The sequence below is a fragment of the Hordeum vulgare genome, chromosome 1H (assembly GCF_904849725.1).
Source record: "Hordeum vulgare subsp. vulgare chromosome 1H, MorexV3_pseudomolecules_assembly, whole genome shotgun sequence".
NCBI classification, from domain to species: Eukaryota; Viridiplantae; Streptophyta; class Magnoliopsida; order Poales; family Poaceae; genus Hordeum; species Hordeum vulgare.
This window is the reverse complement of record NC_058518.1, coordinates 296,226,673-296,250,367: the sequence shown is the minus strand read 5'-3', so window position 1 is coordinate 296,250,367 and position 23,695 is coordinate 296,226,673. Positions and strand designations below refer to the sequence as shown.

Sequence of the window (23,695 nt, the reverse complement as noted above, 5' to 3'; positions counted from 1 at the left end):
GTGTGCCTCACGGACTCCGTTTTCTTGCGGAGGACTCCTTCTAGCCCAGAAAAAATCAATATATAGTCGCCCGAAGGTTTTGATCTCTGTATCACGTAGTCTTCCTCTGTTTTCGTTTGGAGCTTGTTTCTGCCGCAGATCTAGATCATCATGACTTCCCGAAACGCTCCTAAGGACAAGATCTTCGAGAAGGTCATCAATCCCTACCTCACGGAAGTGCTGAAACACCCTCAATCTATCAAGATGAGCGAGGGGATGTTGCACATCCGTGATGTTGAGGGGCCTAAGAAGACCGGAAGCGTGGAGACGAGGCTCGAAGGAATGAAGCAACAAGTCTTCAAGTGCCAAGGGATGGTTGAGCGTGGACTCAACGCCAACCATACGATGATCACGGAGTTCACTAGCAATCACAAGATGGATGCCATTGATATTGGGAAACACCTCTCCAGACTTTACGATAGGGTTGACCAACTTCAGGGCCAGATCTATGACCTGCAGAACCAAAACTGTGAGTATGAGTACAGATTTAAATCAATAAGGTTGGCTGCAGATTTGAGGATTCCGGCGACTCATTCATCCTGCCATGATGGAGCACCTATGCCTTGGAAGACGGAGGATCAGAATACTCCAACAACACCACCATCACCACCAAAGGAAGACAACTAAGCATTGGTATGGGCAATCCCCTTGGCTTCTGCCAAGCTTGGGGAAGTTGCCGTGGTATCGTATCACCTTTATATCTTTTGATTTTGCCTTTGTTTTAGTTCTTTACTTTTCAATTTTTATTTCTTCTTTTAGAGGAATAAGTCTTTAGTTTTTAGTTTGAGTCTTTTGCTTTTGTCTCTCCCCTGATGTATTCAAGCTTACGAGCTATATAATAAAGAGTGTCTTAGTCAAGGGCTTTGCTTTGTGCCATGATCAATAGTATGAAAAGAACGATAGCATGAAAGATCAGGAGACGATCTTATGGAAAGTGATAACTTCACTTGGGACACGTATAATAATTGAAACTTGTTGAGAATAAATCAACATAGACATTAGTCATTGTTGCAATTAATAAGAAGTAATAAGGAAAGAGAGGTTCACATATAAATATATCATCTTAGACACTTTTTTACAATTGTGAGCACTCACCAAACTATTACATGCCTAGGAGTAGATGTTGGACAAGGAAGACAACATAATGAATTGTGTTTGCTTAGTTCCAAAAAATGTTATATGATTAGAGATCCCTTAGCATGTGACGATTGCTTCCACCTCATATTAGCCAAAACTCCCGCACCAAGTAGAGATACTACTTGTGCATCCATAAACCTCCAACTAGTTTTGCCATGAGAGTCCACCATACCTACCTATGGATTGAATAAGATCCTTCCAGTAAGTTGTCATCGGTGCAAGCAATAAAAATTGCTCTCTAATATGTATGATCTATTAGTGTGTGGAAAATAAGCTTTGTACGAACCTGTGGTGAGGAAGACATAAAAGCGACATACTGCATAATAAAGTTCTTTACCACAGGAGGCGATATAAAGTGACGTTCCTACGCACTAATAGGACACACATTCAAACCTCAAAAGCGCATGACAACCTCTGCTTCCCTTTGCGAAGGGCCTATCTTGTACCTTTACTTTTTACCCTTGTAAGAGTCATGGTGATCATCACCAATTTCCTTTTTGCCTTTGTCTTGCCTACCGTCACATGTTTAGGGAAGATCTATATTCATATATCAACTTGGGGTTGGGTACTCATGCTTTATTGTTGTTGACTTTACCCTTGAGGTAAACCGTTGGGAGGCAAAACTATAAGCCCCTATCTTCCTTTGTGTCCAACTGAAACTTTGACACCATGAGTACCAGTGAGTTATAACAATTGTGGAAAACAAAAGAGATGATTGAGTATGTGGGTTTGCCTTACAAGGTCTTATTTGACTCTTTCTGATGTTGTGATAAATTGCAATTGCTTCAATGACTATGGACTATTGTTGGTTACTTCTCGGTAAGGTTTTTGCTTCATGCTTTGCTTTGTGAAGAAATTGTTACTTTCCCATAAGAATCTTTATGATATATTGTTGTTCTATGAGTGATCATGATGCCCTCATGTCCGTATTATGTTTTATCGACACCTTCGTCCCCAAACATGTGGACATGTTTATGGAACTTGGTTTTCGCTTGAGGACAAGCGAGGTCTAAGCTTGGGGGAGTTGATACGTCCATTTTGCATCATGCTTTCATGTCGATATTTATTGCTTTTTAGGCTGTTGTATTACTTGTGGTACCATATTTATGCCTTTTATCTCTTATTTTGGAAGGATTATTTGAAGAGGGAGAATTCAGGCAGCTGGAATTCTGGACTAGAAAAGGAGCAAATCCTAGTCCACTATTCTACACATCTCCAAATGCCCTGAAAATTTACGTGGATTTTTTCTGGAATATATTAAAAATACTGGGCGAAAGAACTACCGGAGGGGGGCCACGAGGGCCCCACAAGCCCCCACTCCGCCACCACCCCCTGGTGGCGGTGGGCAAGCTTGTGGGCTGCCTGAAGGCCCACTAGCCCCCCTCTTTTGCTATATGATGCGTCCTGACCTGGAAAAAATCAAACGGGAGCTTTTTCGTGGTTTCGCCGCCGCCACGAGGCGGAACTTGAGCAGATCCAATCTAGAGCTCCGGCAGGACGATTCTGCCGGGGAAATTTCCCTCCCGGAGGGGGGAATCGTCGCCATCGTCATCACCAACACTCCTCTCGTCGGAGGGGAGGCATCTTAATCAACTTCTTCATCAGCACCATCTCCTCTCCAATCCCTAGTTCATCTCTTGTAACCAATCTCCGTCTCGCAACTCCGATTGGTACTTGTAAGGTTGCTAGTAGTGTTGATTACTCTTTGTAGTTGATGCTTGTTGGATTCTTTGGTGGAAGAGTTTATGCTCAGATCCTTGATGCTATTCATTACACCTCTGGTCATGATTATGATTATGTCTTGTGAGTAGTTACTTTTGTTTCTGAGGACATGGGATAAGTCGTGCTGATAATAGTCATGTGAATTTGATATTCGTTCGGTATTTTGATATGATGTATGTTGTTTTTCCTCTAGTGGTGTTATGTGAACGTCGACTACATAACACTTCACCATATTTTGGCCTAGAGGAATGCATTGGGAAGTAGTAAGTAGATGATGGGTTGCTGGAGTGACAGAAGCTTAAACCCCAGTTTATGCGCTGCTTCGTGAGGGGCTGATTTGGATCCACTAGTTTAATGCTATGGTTAGACTTTGTCTTAATTCTTCTTTTGTAGTTGCGGATGCTTGCGAGAGAGGTTGATCATAAGTGGGATGCTTGTCCAAGTAAGGGCAGTACCCAAGCGCCGGTCCACCCACATACCAAACTATCAAAGTAACGAACGCGAATCATATGAACATGATGAAACTAGCATGACAGAAATTCTCGTGTGTCCTCGGGAGCGTTTTTCCTCCTATAAGACTTTGTTCAGGCTTGTCCCTTGCGACAAAAGGGATTGGGCCACTTGCTGCACGGTTGCTAGTATTTGTTACTTGTTACTTTTTGCTTGCTACGTTTCACCTCGCTACACAATCACTTGTTACCGCTACTTTCAGTGCTTGCAGTTATTACCTTGCTGAAATCCATCTATCAGAGCCTTCTGCTCCTCGTTGGGTTCGACACTCTTACTTATCGAAAGGACTACGATTGATCCCCTATACTTGTGGGTCATCAGAGGGGTATTTGTCCTGGTTCGTATTACGAACCGAGGCTATTTCTCCGCTGCTTTTTTTTAGCATTTTTTAGGTTTAGGGTTTTGCACTAAATTGGATGGGGCTATTTTGTTGCCCCCTATTTTCACATTTATTTGTCTTTGGCACTTTTTAATTCTTCTTTTGCACTAAATTGGATGGTACATACACAACAATAAAGGAACAACTGTATGTACACGGTCGTTGGATTTGCCTACATGTGTGGCACGTATACCTACGTGCGCCGGTGCTTGGGACACAAGCACTCGCCCGTGACGTCACGGTAGCCTTGTTCAACTAGTATATATTTTACCGGCGGTAAGTGTTGAGAAATATCCGTGTGCTGCCACGTGCAACAAGACCGAGAATTAAGTCATTTTGGATGTTGTAGTATTTTTCATGGTGATCAATTTCTTCTGATTTTATGTCGTGGCATTTGGGTGGGCCCATTTACGGTAAGTTTGTGGTATCCTGTTTTTTTTACTACGTTGACAACAGACGGGTTTGCAGTCGGATACCATGTCTGTTTTAGGGGATAGGATTGAAGATGCCCAACATAATATTTGGCCGTCAATGTATTCATTACCACCATCACTACCAATACTAGAAAAATACAAGTTGTGCATTTTGAAGACCGAGCCACATGAAGAACTTAATTTGGTAATAGAAGAAAATTAGTTTTTTTAGTTTAAGAAAATGCTAAAAAATGGACGTCTATACAAGGATGTAATTTGTATGTGTATAAATTTTACGATGAAATACCTTGAATTGCTAGCAGCACGATAAATAAATAAACCATTGACTTGGAAGATGAACAAAACATCGCTAAGAAATCCTACATTTGTGATTTCTCTATAGCTCTCGTTTTAATCGTATTTTGAATTAGCGGGCTGGCCCTTTTTTACAACTAGCAAAAGGCCCGTGCGTTGCACCGGGTGTACAAAAAATATATATACGCTTAGACAGTTGGAAAAAACTACCACTAAAACAACATTACAATCAGTCAAACAGCCATATAATACAATTTTTTCGAATAATTTTGGTTTAAAATAATTTTCCAGTTTCTAAATCCCATATCATTACCAGAAAACAAACTAATAAGTAAACATGGATATATTCTTCCTTGATTTTCCACGTTGAAACACTTTTTGTTGTCAAAATCGAAGTACAATATCAAAAGTATTGGGATAAGATTTCAGATCAAAGTTGACGAATGATTTTGGTTTAAATAGTGAACAAAACAATGCTATTAGATCTGATTGCTGCATGTCTAAGGCTCAAATCCAAGAATAGCCATGTACCCATTGTGAAGAATAACCATGCAAATCATGAACAAATTCATTCAAAAAGATTTCCTGCAATCCACCTTGTGCAATTCTCCTCCTCCAAGTGCAGGTCGCCCTGCCACCAGCCACTGCGACCAGCCCACCACCTGCCCCGTCGACGACGAATGCCTCTACCTCCTTGCCACCACCACCGTCGCGTCCATCCTGCCAGGTAAGGCCGAGTTGCTCCTATGTGCTTCATCGGCGTCGTGGTCGACCGACTGTACTCCAGATCTGATGGTGCTGAAGATGGGAGGAGGGTTGGAGGTGGCGGTACGCGACGGCTGCGTGCAGTGAGGCCGGAGCGAGGCGTGCCACGAGGTGGCGGTGCGCAGAGGTGGAGATGGGATCGGGGAAGGCAGGATCGTGCGGGTGGCTAGAAAGTGTAGGTATGAACACAAAAAACTGTCGAGAGATGCGGAAAAATTATGCTTAAGCTATATGCCTATGTTCATGCTTGCCATCGATCATCAAGATTCAAAACCACAAATTCAGAACTCCGAACTGACCTGGCATAAGGATACTGAGGCGACGAGAGGTGTACGCCGTCGCCATGCGCGCGATGGCCAAGTACCCGGCTGTTGGTCCTTCCGAACCCGTGCCCCACGACCGCGGCCACGTCCGCCGACGGAGCGCCGTACCACACGAACTTGGCATTGCCCCCGTCGGCGCCGCGCGCAGCGGCTAGGAGCTGTCCCTGCATCTGGACGCCCTGGACGGGGAACCCTGCGCGACCTTGTGAATCGTCGTGATCGCAACGCCGCCGCCCATCCGGGGGGCTATCCCGCTGAGGAACAGCTTCTTGACAACTTGGTAGAACTTGTCTGTCTCCTCCAGCCTCACCGTCCTGCCCCAAGCTCCACGTGCCGCCTTGCTGACCCGGCCGGACTCCACCGTGTCGCTGCTCTCGTCGGACCTCTCCTCCACCCCGGACGACGCGCCGTCCTTCAACTCATCCTCGCCCCTCTTCCTCTTCCTGTCGCTGTCCAGCACAGGGAAGAAGCACGCCCCGCGGTCGGCAATCTAGCCCATGGCCACCTCCTCGGCGGTGCGAGCGTCGATCCGCACCATTCGCACGAAGTCGAACAAGAACTCCCTTCCGCCATACGCGGCCTCAGCGACCACCCTCCCTTCCAGGAACGCCCTCGCCCTCGAAACAGAGGAACCTGACGGGCGCGCCGCTCCGCCTGAACTCCCGCCAGCCCCTGAGCAGCGGGCATGGCCGAGCGCCGCCGACACCGCCAAAGACCAGGACGGGACGCGGGATCGCCTGCTTGACGTCGTCGGAGAAGTCCATCGCCGCCTGATCCCGATCTGCGGAGATGCTCGCTACGCTACACATTTTTTTCACATGTACCGGTTGAATAGGCAAAAATTCAGGGGGTTTTGTATAAAAACGAATCGTTTTCTCAAAGCATTCACTTAAAAAAGGACTGCGGGTTAAATACTCAGAAGCGGAGGGACTTCTGCGTAAAAGTGACGACTACGTACGACAGATGCAGTAGCTGCTTTATTATCAGAGAGAGATTATTTATTTTTCTTTAAAAAAAGTCTATTTTTCATCCTCAAATGTAGGTTAATGGAAAATAACCCGCCAAAACCAATTTTGGTACGATTTTTACCCTCAAATCTGTAAAACCGGGTATATCACCCCCTAGAGCGGTTTTAATGTTCACATGTTAGATTTCAGGCGGTTTTGATTGTTGACTACGAGTTGATCAATTTATTTAAACTAATGAAGTGGATCGGAGATGTACTCAATGGACCCCAACCTTCCCTAGGAGGAGAGGAGATCATGCAGGCGCAGAGTCATTGCGTGTGTACCGGGTGAGCTGCCTGATGCGCGTATTTTCACTAATCAACATTTACTGGACACAATACCGCTTAGGCTGCGCTTGATATAAATAATTACAACTGTATATTACCGGTGTTTAGTAAATACAACCGACAATATTTTCAGCTTGTAAAATTCCATGTATGGGTTCCAGCGCCGCCTCCACTCGCGCTTCGTCGCCTACCTCCAGCCCTTCTGCCCCTACATGCCCACCGCGAAACCTGCCCAAGCCGCCGCCGAAAAGGGCGACCAAGCAGGCCAAGCACACGCAGCACCGTCGAAGAGGGCACCGCGCCGTGCAACCGCACCGAGCCGACCGCCGCGCGCTGCAAGGCGGGAAGGAGATACATGGGGAGCATCGGGGGCAGCAACGACTACTTCATGCGCCAGCTGAGCTCCAACGACGACGGCAGCGCGCCGACGCCGGCGCCGGCCCCGCGCCAGCTGGAGGAGTGGGAGTGTGGAGGCGGCAGCAGTGCCACCGGCAGGCGGGGGTCGAGGAGGTGGTCGAGGAAGAAGGCGCGGCCGAGAGGCCACCGGCGTGGGGGCAGCGGCAGGTTCTGCAGCGTCGGAGGATGCCGCGGCGGCCGGGTGGAAGCAGGTGATGGTGGTGGTGGACCAGAGCTCCGGGGCCAAGCACGCCATGATGTGGGCGCTCACCCACATCGCCAACCGGGGGGCTTCCTCACGCTGCTCCACGTCATGTCGCGCGGCAGCGACGACCGCGGGGAGGACGCCTCCGCGCTCGCCAACTTCCTCGGCTCCCTCTGCGGGGCATCGTTTTATTAGTGTGGCTTCTGTTGGTCCGTAAGTTTTACAGATGTAAACGGGGCGAAAACCAGCAGAAAATGGGTGGATGGAAATCGGGTGTAAAAATAATACGACGATCCAAACACACAATCAAAAAACGAAATAGGTTGTATATTTTACACCCGGATTCAGTGCAAATACGATGAACCAAGCGCGGCCTTCGAAATGTGACATGTCAGCTACAAAACCACCTAAGGAGGGTGATTTATCTGGTATTACACATTTGAGGGTCTAAGTTAGACCAAAATTGACTTCTAGGTGTTTTTTTGTCGAGTGAGGTGGATTTGAGGGTGAAATATATACTTCTTTCTTTTTTCATTCTTTTCATCTTTATTTGTCCCTTTTCTTTCCTTTTGGGATTTCATGATTTCTTTTTCAAATTGATGTACTTTTTTATCATTTTTTTGAGCTTTTCAATCGACGAATATTTTTCAAAGTTCGTGAAATTTCTTTCAAAGTCGATGAACTTTTTATCATTTTTTCTGAACTTTTTCAACCGATGAATATTTTTCAAAGTTGATGAACTTTCTTTCAAAATCGATGAACTTTCTCAAATCGAGGAAATTTTCCTCAAACTCTATGATTTGTTTTTTAAATTTGATGATCCTTTTCGAGTTCAATGATTTTTTTCAAATTTGATGGAATTTTTCAATACGATGATTTTTCTTTAAAATGCAGTGCACTTTTAAAATTCGATGACTATTTTTCCAATTCTATGAACTTTTTGTCAAAAGTGATGATTTTTTTTGTACTTTTTAAAATGTATTGCAAACCTTTTTTTAAATGTGTCCACATTTTTCAAAATAGACGAACTTTTTTCAAATTTGATAAACTATGTTCAAAATCGATTAATTGTATTCCAAATTCATGAAATTTTTGAACTTGTGATCTTATTTTTAATCGATGAAGATTCATCGATTCAAGATTTTTTTGGGTGTTTTCATTTTTTAAGACAATAATTGTTCGACCAACTCATCAACCGTAAGACGTACAACCCTTGATAGATGCGCCGAACGAGTGATCAATTTTGTGAGAAAGAAGTCTATTTTCCACCCCCAAAATGCAGCCGGAGGGACAAATACCTCCCGAACTCGAATTTTGTACGTTTTCAACTCTCACATCATCAAAAACAGATAAATCTCCCCATTTAGTGGTTTTGTTGATGATTTGCGAGGTTTTAGGCGATCTTGCTGCCGCTACTCACGAACACCGCGGATGGCAGGGCCATTCCACCCAGCGAGCATGCGGGACGGCTTGCCATCCCACCGTCCGACCACGAGCACGGACACGACACCCTCTTTGGCATCGGCGCCGCATACATTGACCAGTTAGATCTTCCCATCCGAGCAGAAAATCCCCGCGGTGTCTCGCCCATCTCTCATCAACCCATGCGCCGGGTGGAGTGGCTGCATGGACCTAGTGATGAGGATGGGTCGTCCCGCTGCGGCCATATACCGAACCACCAGCGAGCGGGAGAGGAACGACGGGTGATAGAGCTTTAGGAGCAACCTGTCCCACCACGTGACCAACAGGCTGTAGACCGCGAAGATAGCGCTGCCATTGTCAATGACCTCGAGGAACATGCAGAGTGAGAGAAACAACGGGGACGAAGACGCAAATAGGAGGCGGTGCCATGGCACGCGAGGTTTATTCTATCTCCGCACCATAATACCATGCCACATCACACAATCTTACCCCAAAACCACCTAAAATTAAAGCAAAACTACTGAAGGCGAGATTTATCCTGGTTTGAGGATTTGAGGGTTGAAATTGTACGAAATTTGACTTCACGGGGGTATTTGTCCCTCGGGCTGCATTTAGAGGTGGAAAATAGACTTCTTTCATTTTGCGACAACGCTACCCATGTTATTGTTTTTGCCCACGAAAGGGCGCGACGTGAGTGCAGGGATGGATAACTGAGAGCAACTTCAACAGGCGCGTTAAAAAATTGCAATACCTAGTTGCCCTTTTTTAGCGCACGGCGGCGCTCCCGTTCCAGCAGACGTCACAAAATGATGCACGGCGCTGCCACGTCAGCAGGCACTGCAAGAAGGAGGCGCGCTACCGCGTCTAGCCCAAATTTTTTTTCTCGTCATAATAAAATAAATCAATAATAAATAGTTCAACTATTATTGCAACTCAAACAAATAGTTTATTTTTTAACACAAAAAATAGTTCAACAATACAACATGAAACATACAACATCAAACTAATTTTGGCGGCAATGCCACACCCATCACTCCTCGATTAGAACCTTCTGAAGATCATCATGCATTTTGAAATGTCGAATGACATAATGGGAGGCAATAAATCGGGCTACCCTTGCAGTCGTCCTCCGCGCTCGCACGGGATGCACCAACGACTCATAGTGAGAATAGTCTAAATCTTGCCCATGCTCATTCTCGATGATTATGTTATGCATGATCCCGCAAGCGCTCATGATGTACCAAAGGATCTTTTGATCCCAAAATTAAGCCTGTCCTCTCACAATAGCAAATTGCGCTAGCAAAATCTGAAAAGTTATCTCCACATCTTTCCTAGTCGTCGAGTGAGCATTATGAAAATCAAGATTTTTCTTACCTTGCGGTGCCGTCAACAACTTCACAAATGTTTGCCCTCTGGGGTAGATGTCATCCCCAAGATAATAGCCATAGTTGTATGTATGTCCATTTGCTACAAACTCCATCACTGTAGTTTCACCATTTGCAATCTTATTGATGAGTGGTGGCCGATTAAGAATGTTGATGTCATTCGAAGATCCACGCATTCTAAAAAAACTTACCAAATCCAAGTCTCATAGTCGACTAATGCTTCAAGGATTATAGTTGAACCTTTTCCTGCCGTGGAATTGACCATGCCATGCCTTAGAGCAATTTTTTTTAACTCCAATGCATGCTCTATTGAGTCAGGCATACGTGGGAACCCGCGAGCTTTGTTCATCTCTAAAATCCTTGTGGTGTCTTCAGCATCGAGAGCTCTCAAATATTTCGTACCAAATACTTGCACAAATTCGACTGCGAAGCGGTTGACACACATGATGTCTTAACTCTCACCCATGAAGAAGTGGTCAGCAATGAGATCCACCGGAATACCGTATGCCAACATACGCAAAGCGGCAGTAACCTTTTGAAATTTTATGCCCGAGTTCTCTGGCATCATTCCTCCTTTGCTAAAATACGATCATTGCTCGCCAGTTTCTCTACAATGCGTTTGAACAGCTCAATGCTCATCCTGAAACGGCGTCGGAAGTAGGCCTCGGGGTATGTTGCATCCTCCGAAAAATAGTTCCTTGTCAATATGTTGTGGGCATCGATCTTATCCCTTCACAATTTCTAACGACCCATAACCGAACCACCATGCCTTGATTTTTTATTGACGTGCAGAGCTACGATAATGCGAGGTTGTGCTCCTCTTGCATATCAAATTCTTCGTCAAAAGAATCATAGGATGAGCTCATCTACAATATTGAAACTAGTTTAAAACTACGGACAAAATGCATCAAATTCATCTACAAAATATAAAGTTAAAATATACATACCTTGCAAGCGTTTCGTCGAACACCTTGTGAGTGTCGAGATCCAAACGGCCGCTACTGGCAGTCCCCGACAACGGCGCCAGAAGAGAGCTGCTTCCAGTTGCTCAACAATTAACAATTGTCTTGCAATGGCCCACCAGCCTGTGGGATCGCGGCAGTTTTCGAGGGTAGAGTATTCAACCCAAATTTGCTGGTTCGACATGATAGGAGTGAAAGGATATTCTCTAGTATTAGCAGTTGAGTTGTTGGCTCAACCACACCTGAAAGATTAGTATCTGCAAGCAGGATATAAGCAGCAAAGGTAGTATGATAGCAACGGTGCTAGGAAAGGATCTGTTGACGGCAGATTATTCCTAACTGAAGTATCAATGGCGCCAAAAAAGTATTATAGCAGGTACCAGCAGTGTAACGAGTAACGGCAGTGGCAAGGAACAACAATAGTGATAGCAGTAGCAAGTAGCAACAGTAGCAAATAACAACAACAGCAAGTAACAGTAGCAGCAACAGTAGTGGCAGCAGCAGGAGGACAAAGCAAGTAACAGCAGCAGCAAGTAACAGTAACAGCAGCAGAGCAAAGCAAGTAACAGCAGCAGCAAGTAACAATAGCAGTGGGGCAAACTCGTAGGCAATGGATCGGTGATTTGTTGGATGACATTCATCATGCAACAGTTATAACACGGAGAGATATGTGGCTTGCTCGCGTTCATCAATGTGATGTAGGCATGCATTCCGTGTGTAGTCATACGTGCTTATGGAAAAGAACTTGCATGACATCTATTGTCCATCCCTCCCGTGGCAGCGGGGTCCAAATGGATACTACGGGATATTACGGTTCTCCTTTTAAAAAAGAACCGGACCAACGCATTAGCACTTGGTGAACACATGAACTCCTCAAACTATGGTCATCACCGGGAGTGGTTCCAGTTATTGTCACTCCGGGGTTGCCGGATCATAACACATAGTAGGTAACTACAACTTGCAAGATCGGATCTAAAACACACATATATTGGTGACAACATAATAATTTTAGATCTGAAATCATGGCACTCGGGCCCTAGTGACAAGCATTAAGCATGGCAAAGTAGTAGCAACATCAATCTCAGAATATAGTGGATACTAGGGATCAATCCTCGTTAAAACTAACTCGATTACATGATAGATCTCATCCTACTCATCACCGCCCAGCGAGCCTATGAATAGATTACTCACGAACGATGAAGAGCTTCATGGAATTGGAGAGGGAAGAAGGTTGATGATGACGATGGCGACGATCTCCTTGATCCGGAGCCCAGAACGGACTCCAGATCTGCCCTCCAGGGCAAGACCGGGATGTGGCGGCGCCTCTGGATCGTGAAACGCGATGAACTCTTCTCTCGTGATTTTTTCCGGGACGATAGGGAATAAATAGCGCTGGAATTTGGGGCGGCAGAGCCATGTGGGCCCCACAAGCCTGGTAGCCGTGGCCAGGGGGGAGGCCGCGGCTACAAGGCTTGTGGCCCACTGGCCCGTCCTCTCCGGTGGATCTTTGCGCAGGCATTTTTCATATTTTCCAGAAATATTCTCCGTAAATTTTCAGGACGTTCCGAGAACTTTCATTTCTACACAAAAACAACACCATGGCAATTCTGTTGAAAACAGCGTCAGTCCGGGTTAGTTCCATTCAAATCATGCAAATTAGAGTCCAAAACAAGGGCAAAAGAGTTTGGAAAAGTAGATACGATGGAGACGTATCAAATCCCCCAAGCTTAAAACCTTGCTTGTCCTCAAGCAACTTAATTGACAAACTGAAAGAGAAAGAAAAACTTTAACAAACTCTGTTTGATCTTGTTGTTGCAACTATGTCTAACTCATAACCAGAATTTCAGCAAGATCACAAGTTAACCACATAAGCAAGTGACACATAGGTCTCACGGTAAACTAATATCAATGGCATAAACAGCTAGCGAGCAAATAATAATGAGTTTCAGATACCAACAATTCAATCAAAACAAGCATGAAGCAGTATGAATAGGTGGTATCTCGCTAGCTCTTTCTGAGACCGCAAAACATAAATGCAGAGCACTTTTAAAGATCAAGGGCTGACTAAACATTGTAATTCATAGCAACGAAGATCCAGTCATAGTCATACTCAATATCAATCAAAAGCAAAGCATAAAAATGACAGAGGTGCTCTCTAATTGGTGCTTATATAAGAAGAGGATGACTCAACAGGAAAATAAATAGACAGGCCCTTCGCAGAGGGAAGCATTGATTTGCAGAGGTGCCAGAGCTCAAGCTTTGAAAACAGACATAATAATTTTGGGTGGCATGCTTTCATTGTCAACGCAATGACCAAGAGTTCTCAATATCTTTGTCGGTGAATACTCACAACATATGCCATAGGTAGGCTAAAGTCGGTGAGAGCCGAAGGGACAAAGGTGGACGCTGGGAACGAGGTTGCTACACGCATGGGACGCACGGTGTACCCAGGTTCAGGGCTCTCCGTAGAGATAATAACCCTAGTCCTGCCGGAGTGTTTGATGTGTATGAACAGAGTACAGAGTTGCTCCTAGAGCTGTGTAGGGAGGAGGAAGAGGGGAGCAGCCGACTCGTCTCTGCCTCTCTCTGTGGTTGGTGAGTGTGGAATGATCGGCCCCCTTGCATGGAGGGCGACCGGGGTTTTTTATAGACGAACCCGACGACCTACAATATGGATAAAGGGTACAAGTGTGGGACCCGGCTGGCAGCCTCGCCGGCTGGCCAGGGGCCCACTAGAGTCTTGTCTTGTCGCTTGAGGGGCCCGCCAGCTGCATGGTCTCGACTGGCAGTGGGACCCGCCGGCTGGCCAATGAAGCTCTCACGTAAGGTTGACGTCGAGCACGTGTTGTACGTCAAGCATCGTCCAACGAGATTCGTCATGGGCAGGAGGTACGGCCGCCTCCACTGTTCCCCACGCCGAGTGCAGTAATGGAGTGGGTGTGCGACGGTCCGACACTATGCTAGGTGATGGATCAGAGCCGGGGTAGGTCAGCGGCGTGGCCGCCGACACTCGTACCTGTCGGGCGCCGCGATCCAGTACCTTTGCTGACGCGTAGCTACCATTAATCGTAAGGTCTCATCCTGACCTACGATCTGATGTGACTTGTGATCTTCGGCCGGCTAGCCTGCTTGGCTAGCCGGCTTGGGTGCGGCCACCTCATTCCTAGCCGGGCTGGCTGGACCAGGCCGGCTCAGAAGAGGTAGCCGCGTCGACTCTAGCCGGCAGGGGTTGCCTGGCCGGCCAGAGGGATGGCCGCCTCGTCCTCTAGCCGGTAGGCGCTGCCTAGCCGGCCGGAAGACTTGGGCCTTGGAAATCTGTATATGTTCATGTTCTTTGGGCTGGAAATGAAGGAGCAGGCTTGATGAGCCTACCCCGGGGTTATCCCCCCGACAGTAGTCCCCGAAGCTGGCGAGGCCTCCCGCCTGCGGGTAGGCGGCCTCACCGGCTTGACGATTTGCCTCGACATTTTCGCCGCCACTCGTGACGAGTGGTGCCGGCTTCGAAACCGACTGGCTTCGAAACGACGCCTCGGCCTCGTCGCAATTCTCTCGGAGAACGCCACGTGACAGGCCCCGCCTGGCGTAATGATGGTGATTACTAATGACGGGACCGGGCCTGGGCCCTGGGTCCCGCCAATACGCCCCCTCGGCCTCCGCACGAGAGATCCTCTGCGGATTTACTCCGCGACGGTTGGGCTTAGGGAAGCGTTACCGCCCGTAATACACGGGGTTAGTGGGGGTCCGGTGCGCACCGGATCCCCTCCCCACGACACTTCGTGGGGGTTTAAATGGGATGCGGGGGTTCCGAGGAGGCCATTCGCCCCCCTTCTTGCCGTGCATCCGCGCCCTCTTCCTCCCTGCGCCCAGAGAGAAAGAGCTCACATCCTTCGTCTTCCTCGTCTTCGTCACCGTGAAGTTGCCAACCCCTTCGGGTTTCCGTCACCCGCAGCCATGGCCGGCGGTTCTTCCTCGAAGAGGCCCTCGACGCAGAAGGCATCAGCGACGTCAGCGAGGAGCACATCGAGGCGCTCCGTCACCACCGACTGCTGCCCCTGGCCTCCCAAGTGCTGGTACGACTCCCCGGCGCCGAGACCGCTCCCACACCTGCCGCGGGAGAGGTCGTGGTCTTCACTGAGCATTTCTACGTGGGCTTCGGGCTCCCGGCCAGCACCTTCTTTCCCGAGTGGCTTCGCTTCTTTGGCCTGCAGCCGCATCACCTGGCGCCGAACGCCATTCTGCAGCTGTTGGCCTTCGTGGTCCTGTGCGAGGGCTTCGTGGGGATTGAGCCCCGCGTCGACCTGTGACGCAGCTTGTTCTTCTTCAAGCAGCAATCCGTCGCCATGGAGAAATCTGAGGTGGAGAAGCTCCAGGAGCCACGCCCGATGACGCAGTGCGGGGCCGCGTTGGTGCACCACCGCTCGAGGTCGGGCTTCCCCCAGATGCCCCTGCAAGAATCCATCAAGCATTGGCAGAAGGGTTACTTCTATGTGAAGAACGCCGACACCGCCCTGGATGTCCTCAATATGCTCCCATTCGACATCGATCCGCCGACGAGGTTGAACTGGGCGGGGAAGACCACCATGCTGATTTCCGAGCTGGCTCTGATCTGTGCCCACCTCGACATTTTGGAGAAGGACGGCCTCCTTGGCCGCGACCTGCTCACCACCATGGTGGCCCGCCGGATCCTGCCCTTGCAGAGGCGGCTGCATCTGGTCTGCCAGATGAGCGGCCGGCATGATCCATGCCGGCTTTCCACCAAGAGGTTCACCCCCGGCGCTGTAGCGCGAAGGGTGAATCTGATCTCCACCGCCCGCATGGATGAGAGCGGGAATGGACGTGGGGGATGTCCCCCTTCAACAGGTCCCGTCCACCTCCGATGGTAGGTGGCCTCTTTATTCTTTGTTGTTTGCCTTGTAGCCGGTCGTGTTGCTGAGCCGATGATCGAATCCCTTTCTGCAGCTGTACGAGAATCTGCAGGGGTCCCTCCATCCGCCCGCTCCCGACGTGGATGTGTCCGACGCCTCGGAGATTGAGGACGAGGGCATGATTGAATCCCGCTCGGACTCCTCCGCCGGCTCGGAGAATCCCTTGGAGTCGGAAGGGACAGAGCCGTCTGGTGAGTACGCAAGGCCCTCCGTTGCGGACTGGACGGATGACGACGAGATTCCCTCATTCATTTCTGGTGCAGCCTTCGAGGAGGACTCCGATGGGGTGGAAGAGGTCACCAGCCAGCCACTGACGCGCGGCAGGCGCCAAAGGGGCGGAGCGACCGCCGCCGACGAGGCAGCCGGGAGGAAGGGCAAGGGTGCCACATCATCCCGACCGGCTCCTAAGCGGCCGGCGTCGGGTCCTCCAGCCGGACAATGAGCAGGCGGCGCAAAGAGACGTCGCGGCGCTGGCCGGAGGCAGGTCCCTATGGTAGCGGGGTAAGATTTCCTCCCCCTTTTCTTCGTTTATCTTGCGAGGAGCTTTGTTCCTTAAGGACTTTGCTTGACAGGGAGGCAGAGGATGTGGAAGAGGACACCGCCTCCGCAGCCGAGCGGGTTGGCTAGGCAGCAACCGATGCTGCCGAGAGGGAGCTTGAGATGGAATCCAAGCGTTGGTGGGACGTGGCGGCGAGGAAAGCGGCCGTGGGCCAGTCTCGCCCCAGCCGGGTCGAGAGGCCGGTGGAGAAGCATGCGAAGTCTAGGCATACCCCTCCGCACATGCTCGCGCGGAGGAGCCAGCTAGCGAAGCGGCTTCAAGGCAGGCCCCAAGGGCTGAGGGGGCCCAACCTTCAGGGCCGGCAGCCTCGGTTCCGGTGGACCTGGAAACGGTCCCTGACTCCCCAGGGCCGAGGCGGCACCCGACGCGCCGGAGCTGGACCTAGATGCGCCGGACATGGCCCCTGACGCGCCAGGGGCGGCCATAGTTGCACCGGATGCGGCCCATCCGCCTCCCGTAGAGGAGGTAGCGCCAGCCGGGATGGCGCCAGAGCCGGCCGCCGAGCCGGCACCAGGAGCCGGTGCCATCATCATTCCCCAGCACGGCCCTGTTGTGGCAGGAGTTGGGGGCCGCGTCGGGAGCCGGCCCATGAAGATATGGCGGGCGGGCAACCTGGCCCGCCTGCGACTGCCCGCCGGCATAGCGCTTTCCGGCGTCTCGGAGCTGGTTCGATGTTTACCAGCACCCGGTCCAAGGTGGAGCAGTCGGCCCGCATGGAGGCCCGCACCCAGGTAGGTGTTTCCTCTTTGGTTTTTGAACTTTTTTCTTTCTTTTGCATTAGTGGGGTGCGACAGCGCACCCACTGGGTGTAGCCCCCGAGAATCGGGCCGGTTGATCGTCGACCGGTCCGAATCTCTTGGAGGTCCTTTTCCCTGTATTGTTTCTTCAGTGGGGGCGCGCTAGCGCACCCACTGGGTGTAGCCCCCGAGTATCGGGCTGGTTAAGTCTTAACTAGGCCGAATCTTAATCATGTTCCTTTTTGCTTTTTTGGCAGGAGCTTTATGACGCTCAGGCGCAGGCTTACAATGAGTTGCGGACCCAACACCTCGGAGCTAATGGCCCAATCGCCGAGCTCGAAGTTCGGTTGGGCGAAGCTGCCATGGAGCGGGAAGCGCTGCGTAATGCCGGCGACCGGCTCCAGGAGCAGCTGGCCCTTCTTCAGACAGAGAAGAAGGAGCTTGTCACACCCAAGATGCGACCCTATCCTCAATTTGGCACGAGGGCCTCGTCAGGGATAGAAGCGCATCTCGTCGTGTCGCAAGAATGGATATCGTTACAAGTACATGTACTGAAAAGAAGAGATATATAAAGAGTTGGCTTACACTCGCCACAAGCTACATCAGAGTCACATCAGTACATTACATAATCATCAAGAGTAAGAGCAGGGTCCGAGTACGGACGAAAACAAACGACAAAAGAAGAACGACGTCCATCCTTGCTATCCCAGGCTGCCGGCCTGGACCCATCCTAGATTGACGAAGAAGAAGAAGAAGAAGCAACTCCAAATGAACAGTCAACGCGCTCGCGTCCCGTAACCTTTACCTGTACCTGCAACTGGTGTTGTAGTAACCTGTGAGCCACAGGGGACTCAGCAATCTCATTTCCAAAGGTATCAAGACTAGCAAAGCTTAATGGGTGAGGTATGGTTAAGTGGTGAGGTTGCAGCGGCGGCTAAGCATATATATGGTGGCTAACTTACGAGTACCAGGAATAAGAGGGGGAAGATCTACGCATAGCGGACGTGAACTACAGATGATCAAATGAATGATCCTGAACACCTACCTACGTCAGACATAACCCCACCGTGTCCTCGATCGGAGAAGGAACTCACGAAAGAGACAGTCACGGTTACGCACACAGTTGGCAATTTTTAATTAAGTTAACTTCAAGTTATCTAGAACCAGTGTTAAACAAAGTTTCCACGTCGCCACATAACCGCGGGCACGGCTTTCCGAAAAGATTTAACCCTGCAGGGGTGCTCCAACTAGTCCATCACAAATTACCACAAGCCGCATAGAAATCCTCAATCACGAAGCTCGCGATCTCGTCGGATTCCCTAGTGGAAAACCTCAACTCTGAGATTACCCAAAGCATCACGGGAATCCTGATGCACAAGATATCTCGTCAAAGGTAAAACTAATCTAGCAAGGCCGCCCGGCGTGTCGACGATCCCGATAGGAGCCGCGTACCTCGTTCTCAGGATACGACGGATAAGCACAACGTACGGTGGCCTGATAGAAATCTCCCGAGTTGCCCCGGGTTGGCCCCGCAAACGGCTCTAGTTTTGGACCAGCACCAACAACACTGGCCCCCCTGTATTATGTAGAATTACTCCTCGGGTAGCGCTAACTCCCTATGCATTTCAATTTAACAGAATTATTATGTTGGGCAAATAGTACCAATGTTGGGCCTTGCCAGACCAGCTTTAATCCAAAACGAATTATCAAGGGGGTCCCCATAACAACCCCGATCGTGTTAGGAGTGCTCGATTATGGAACATAACACCGGTAGCCGAAACTAAGGGGGCAAAGGTGGAACAAAACACCAGGCTAGAAAGGCCGAGCCTTCCACCTTTTACCAAGTATATAGGTGCATTAAATTAAATAGCATTTAATATGGTGATATAACAAAGAACCCATGTTTTCACATGGAAGCATCTGCACCTGCAACTAACAACGCTAACAATAGGATTAAGCAAGCGGTAACATAGCCAATCAGTGGTTTGCTAGGTTGAACAGGTTGAAGGTTTCATGGCATTGTTGAGAGGCTCATATTTAACATGTGGTAGGCAACGAGACATAACGACAGAAACGATATAACTAGCATGGCAATGATAGTAATGGTATCTGGGGAAATGATCATCTTGCCTGAGATCCCGCTTGGAAGAAGAATGTCCCCGTGAAGCAGACGAACCGATGTAGTCGAACGGGTCCTCACAATCCGGCACGCTGCGGAACTCTATCGAGACGAAGCAAGGCGGAAACACAAATCAACACACGGAATACACCACATGATGCACAACACAAATCATGCATGAGCAGTTGAACACATGCAAGTCACGGCATGACAATTCACACAATCAAACACTACACGTTAAGTGAAGTTCAATAAGCAACGAGTTGCATATTGACGAAACTCCACATTAATTATTTAGTTATATCCCGATCAGATACACGAAAATATTAAATGTGGCTAAACATGTCAAGAGGTGAAGCGTAAATTAAACTACCTATCTAAACATTTTAAATGAGGTCGAAAATGACATATAGCATCTCCGAGACGACCTCACATGTTAATTTACAATTCTGTCCAGATCTTAATTAACACATTTAATTGGTTGTTAAACAGCAAAACAAATAGTCTCACGTGATTCTACGCGTCAAGGCAAGCAATCTACACATAAAGAACATCTCCAACGGAGCTACGGATCAAAAGTTACGAGCACCGCAAGATATGATGGTATGAATGCAACATGTGTGCAACGACGGTCACGAGCACTTCAAAACATACATCACGCAAGATAAAATGAAACTACACGAGATTCTAAGCAAGTTTCATGTAGGACACGATCAAATCGGAGCTACGGTTCAACATCTACGAGCAAAACAAGAAATGACTACAATCTGCGAAAATCAGCCACATAGCAAATTCTACGCCTCACAACTTCGGCTACCCAACTCCGATATGCTCAAGCAAGGCATGGCATGGAAGAGGTCAAGAAGCACTACTACAAACAACTAACAACAACTAGCATGGCAGCAAGGAGCACTAGGAAAAGAAGATACAAAATGGCATCTCACGCACTATTTCAGACTTAGTGAAAATAACACCTCATGAAAGTGCAGTTTTCAGCCTGAAGGCATATTGACAGCAGCAAAATCTATAGCTACAGATCTCCAAATGGCATGAAACTTAACAGGATGCTAGAGAAACACAAGGGGTACAACTAACTCCATTGGACCAATCTCAAAAGAGCTACAGATCACAAGATGCAAGCAAGACAAGACAACAACAAAATATAACAGATTCCAGAATTAGAAATATTTCAGCTCCTCCAAATCAGCACTATTTCTATCAACTTGAGAGCAAGCAAACAACACCTAAACATCCATTTCTATTGCAACTAAAAATACCAGGGGCTAAACAAAACATCCAAGATCAACTCTCTAGTTGACAACTCCGTCAAACGACGCACGGAATAAATCCTACGAATTAATCAAAAGGGCAACATAGCAAAATATCTCGCGAACTAACTTACTCGAAAGCCAAAACTAATTGCACAGAAAAATCCATGGGATTTTTCTACCCCGGAAACATATAAAATATGTGGGGTTTGCAACACAAAATAAAGCCACACGAAAATGCGGGAAATAAACCTAGACACGAAAAATAATCTAGCGGCAAATCCCTACACGCAAAAATATCAATGACCGCTCTAAAATACATGGAAAATAGGTTTCTAAAGCATGGGCATTTAATCTATGGTAGATGGGCAGTCCGGACACGCTCGAGAAATAAATACGGGTCGAAACCTATTAGGGCAGCACGCTAATCTATGCGTTCGACACCTCAAACCACGTCAACTAATTATGCAAGTTAAATATTTGGATGCTACACGAAATTCTACATCAAATACATATACTACATGCCTCGTTCCGACACACGGAATAAAAGTTATGGGGGTTTTTAAATAGCTATTTCTGGAATTTATTAATTCCGGGAAAAAAATAACCTAATCAATCTAATGGGCCGAATCTACCTAATGCTACAGGGGGGGAAGAGGCTCACCTCGGTGGGCCGGCCTGGAGCTGCTGAGGGAGAGGTGGCCGAACTGGGCCGGCGGCGGGAGCTGGGCCGTGGGGAGGCGCTCAGCCTGGGCGCATCTGGCGCTCACCCACGAGGCGGCTCGGGAGCTGGGCCGGCTCGGTGCTGGGCCACTGCGGAGGCTCCTCGTGCAGGCCTGGGACCTGGGCCAGTCGATGGCGCAGCAGGCCCACGCGGCCAGGGCGATGCTGAGCCGCTCGGGCGACGGTTGCCTACTCCCGCACGAGGAGCTCAACAACAATGGCGGCGGCATGCAGCGAGGCGGGGCGCCGGCTCGGGACGCGGGGAGGCGGAGGAACCCCAGCCTGGACCGGATCGGACCGGATCCGGCCGGCTACGGGGAGCGGAGCACGCGAGGGGCACCGGATCCATGGCGGCTGCGGCATGCGAGCTTCGGCCGGCGGCATGGAAGGCGGCAACGCCGGATCTGGCGGCGGCTGGTTCGAGGGGGTCGGCCGGCGGGCTTCGACTAGCATGGGGCGGCCATAGCCGGCGGCGGGCAGCGAGAGCACCGGCAGGGCTGGCGGCGCAGGTGGGGGAAGCCTCGACAGAAGCTTGGGCAGGGAGCTCGAACGGGGGCGGCGGCGGCTCGGGCCTGACGGGCCCGCGGCGGCTTGTGGGTGGAGGAGAGAGAGGTGGGAGGCTAGGGTTTGGTGGGGGCTGCGCGGATCCCGAGGAGAGAAGAGAGGGGGCTGTCTAATTAATGGCATGGGTCTATATATAGACTTACGGGGGGCTAGGGTACCTGGAATTTCGTTCCGGATCCTACCGCGGTGTCGGATTCGGACGATTCCGAACGCGGGTAAGGGTACGCGGCCGTGTAGAGGGAATATCCGGAGACGAGAGGGAGAACGGACGTCGCGGCAATGAATTTTTAAAACACCGACAGACATCCGGCGAATAACCGGAGACGGTGCCGCTACGGTCGACCGTTCGGGTACCAGACGAACTCCGATCGCGACAAAATTTGACGGGCGGCCTATCTATAATAAAATAACACCGCACGTCGAATCTCAACCCGATCAGAGAAAGTTTTACGCACACTTTAAAAACAGGGTTATGACGGTGCCGCGGGCGCGTGCGTGAGCGGTCGGACTCGGAACGGACAACGACGAGAACCGGCAACTAACAACAGATGCAAGTTTTGAAAACAGGCGGCAACGGAGATGCCGATGCAATGCAGATGATGCGCAGGATGCGATGATGACACGACAAATAAAAATAGACACACGACGAAAACAGGAAGAGAGGGGAATCTTCTGGAACGTCGGCATCGGGCTGTCACAACTCTCCTACACTACAAGAAGATCTCGCCCCGAGATCCAAGAATGAAAGGGGGAGAGGATGAGAAAGAATACGAGGTAAAACTTAGTCGCTTCTTTGACAAACGAGTGAAATCAACGATCCTTGAAGGTTGCAAAGAGATGAGGAATGATATGAGAAAGAATCAAGAATTCACGGAAAATTTCGGCAGCACTTCGGTAGGAAAATGGGACAAAAAATTCGATAAGAAGAGAGAATTAGACAATATTCACAACAAACAAGTAAATAGAGCAAGGGAACACCATGATCTTGATAGAACAACAAGATTGACCCAAAAGAGCAACATCACAATGCCTCCGGAACAATAGAATAGGAACTAACTCAAGCGGAAGAAGAGAATGAAGAAAGGAATGACAACTATCATCACAATAGAATTGAACAGCCTCCGGACAGAGAATTGACATAGTAGTTGGAAACCCAACAATGAAAAGAGCAAGATAGTAGTGGCTTTATGAAAATCATCTCCACAAATATGAGGTGACAACCAACCACTAAAAGAAAAAAGGATAGATTGGGAGAAACAAGATATGAACAATTCTTACATCAAGAGGATACATCGAGAACTTGGAGTAATGACAAGCACCATGATAGAAACAAACCACAGGAAAAACTTTAGGTGAAATCCAATCCAAGATAGCTCAAAGAAGAAATCATGGGTTGAAAATATCTCATGATCAAAGAATTGGTGGATTCAATCATCTCATTCTTGAAGGAAATTCTTCGAGGCTCCTACACTAACAAGAAGGCTATAATACCACCTCAAAGGATCAAGGAAAAACAAATGCACTTGAAAATGC

The 23,695-nt window shown here is 48.8% G+C and overlaps 2 pseudogenes; one reads left to right on the top strand and one right to left on the bottom strand.

Moving 5' to 3' along the window:
* Positions 1–4,938: 4,938 nt before the first annotated feature.
* On the bottom strand, positions 4,939–6,415 carry LOC123409822 (annotated as a pseudogene).
* Positions 6,416–7,252: 837 nt separating this feature from the next.
* On the top strand, positions 7,253–7,693 carry LOC123398642 (annotated as a pseudogene).
* Positions 7,694–23,695: the final 16,002 nt, after the last annotated feature.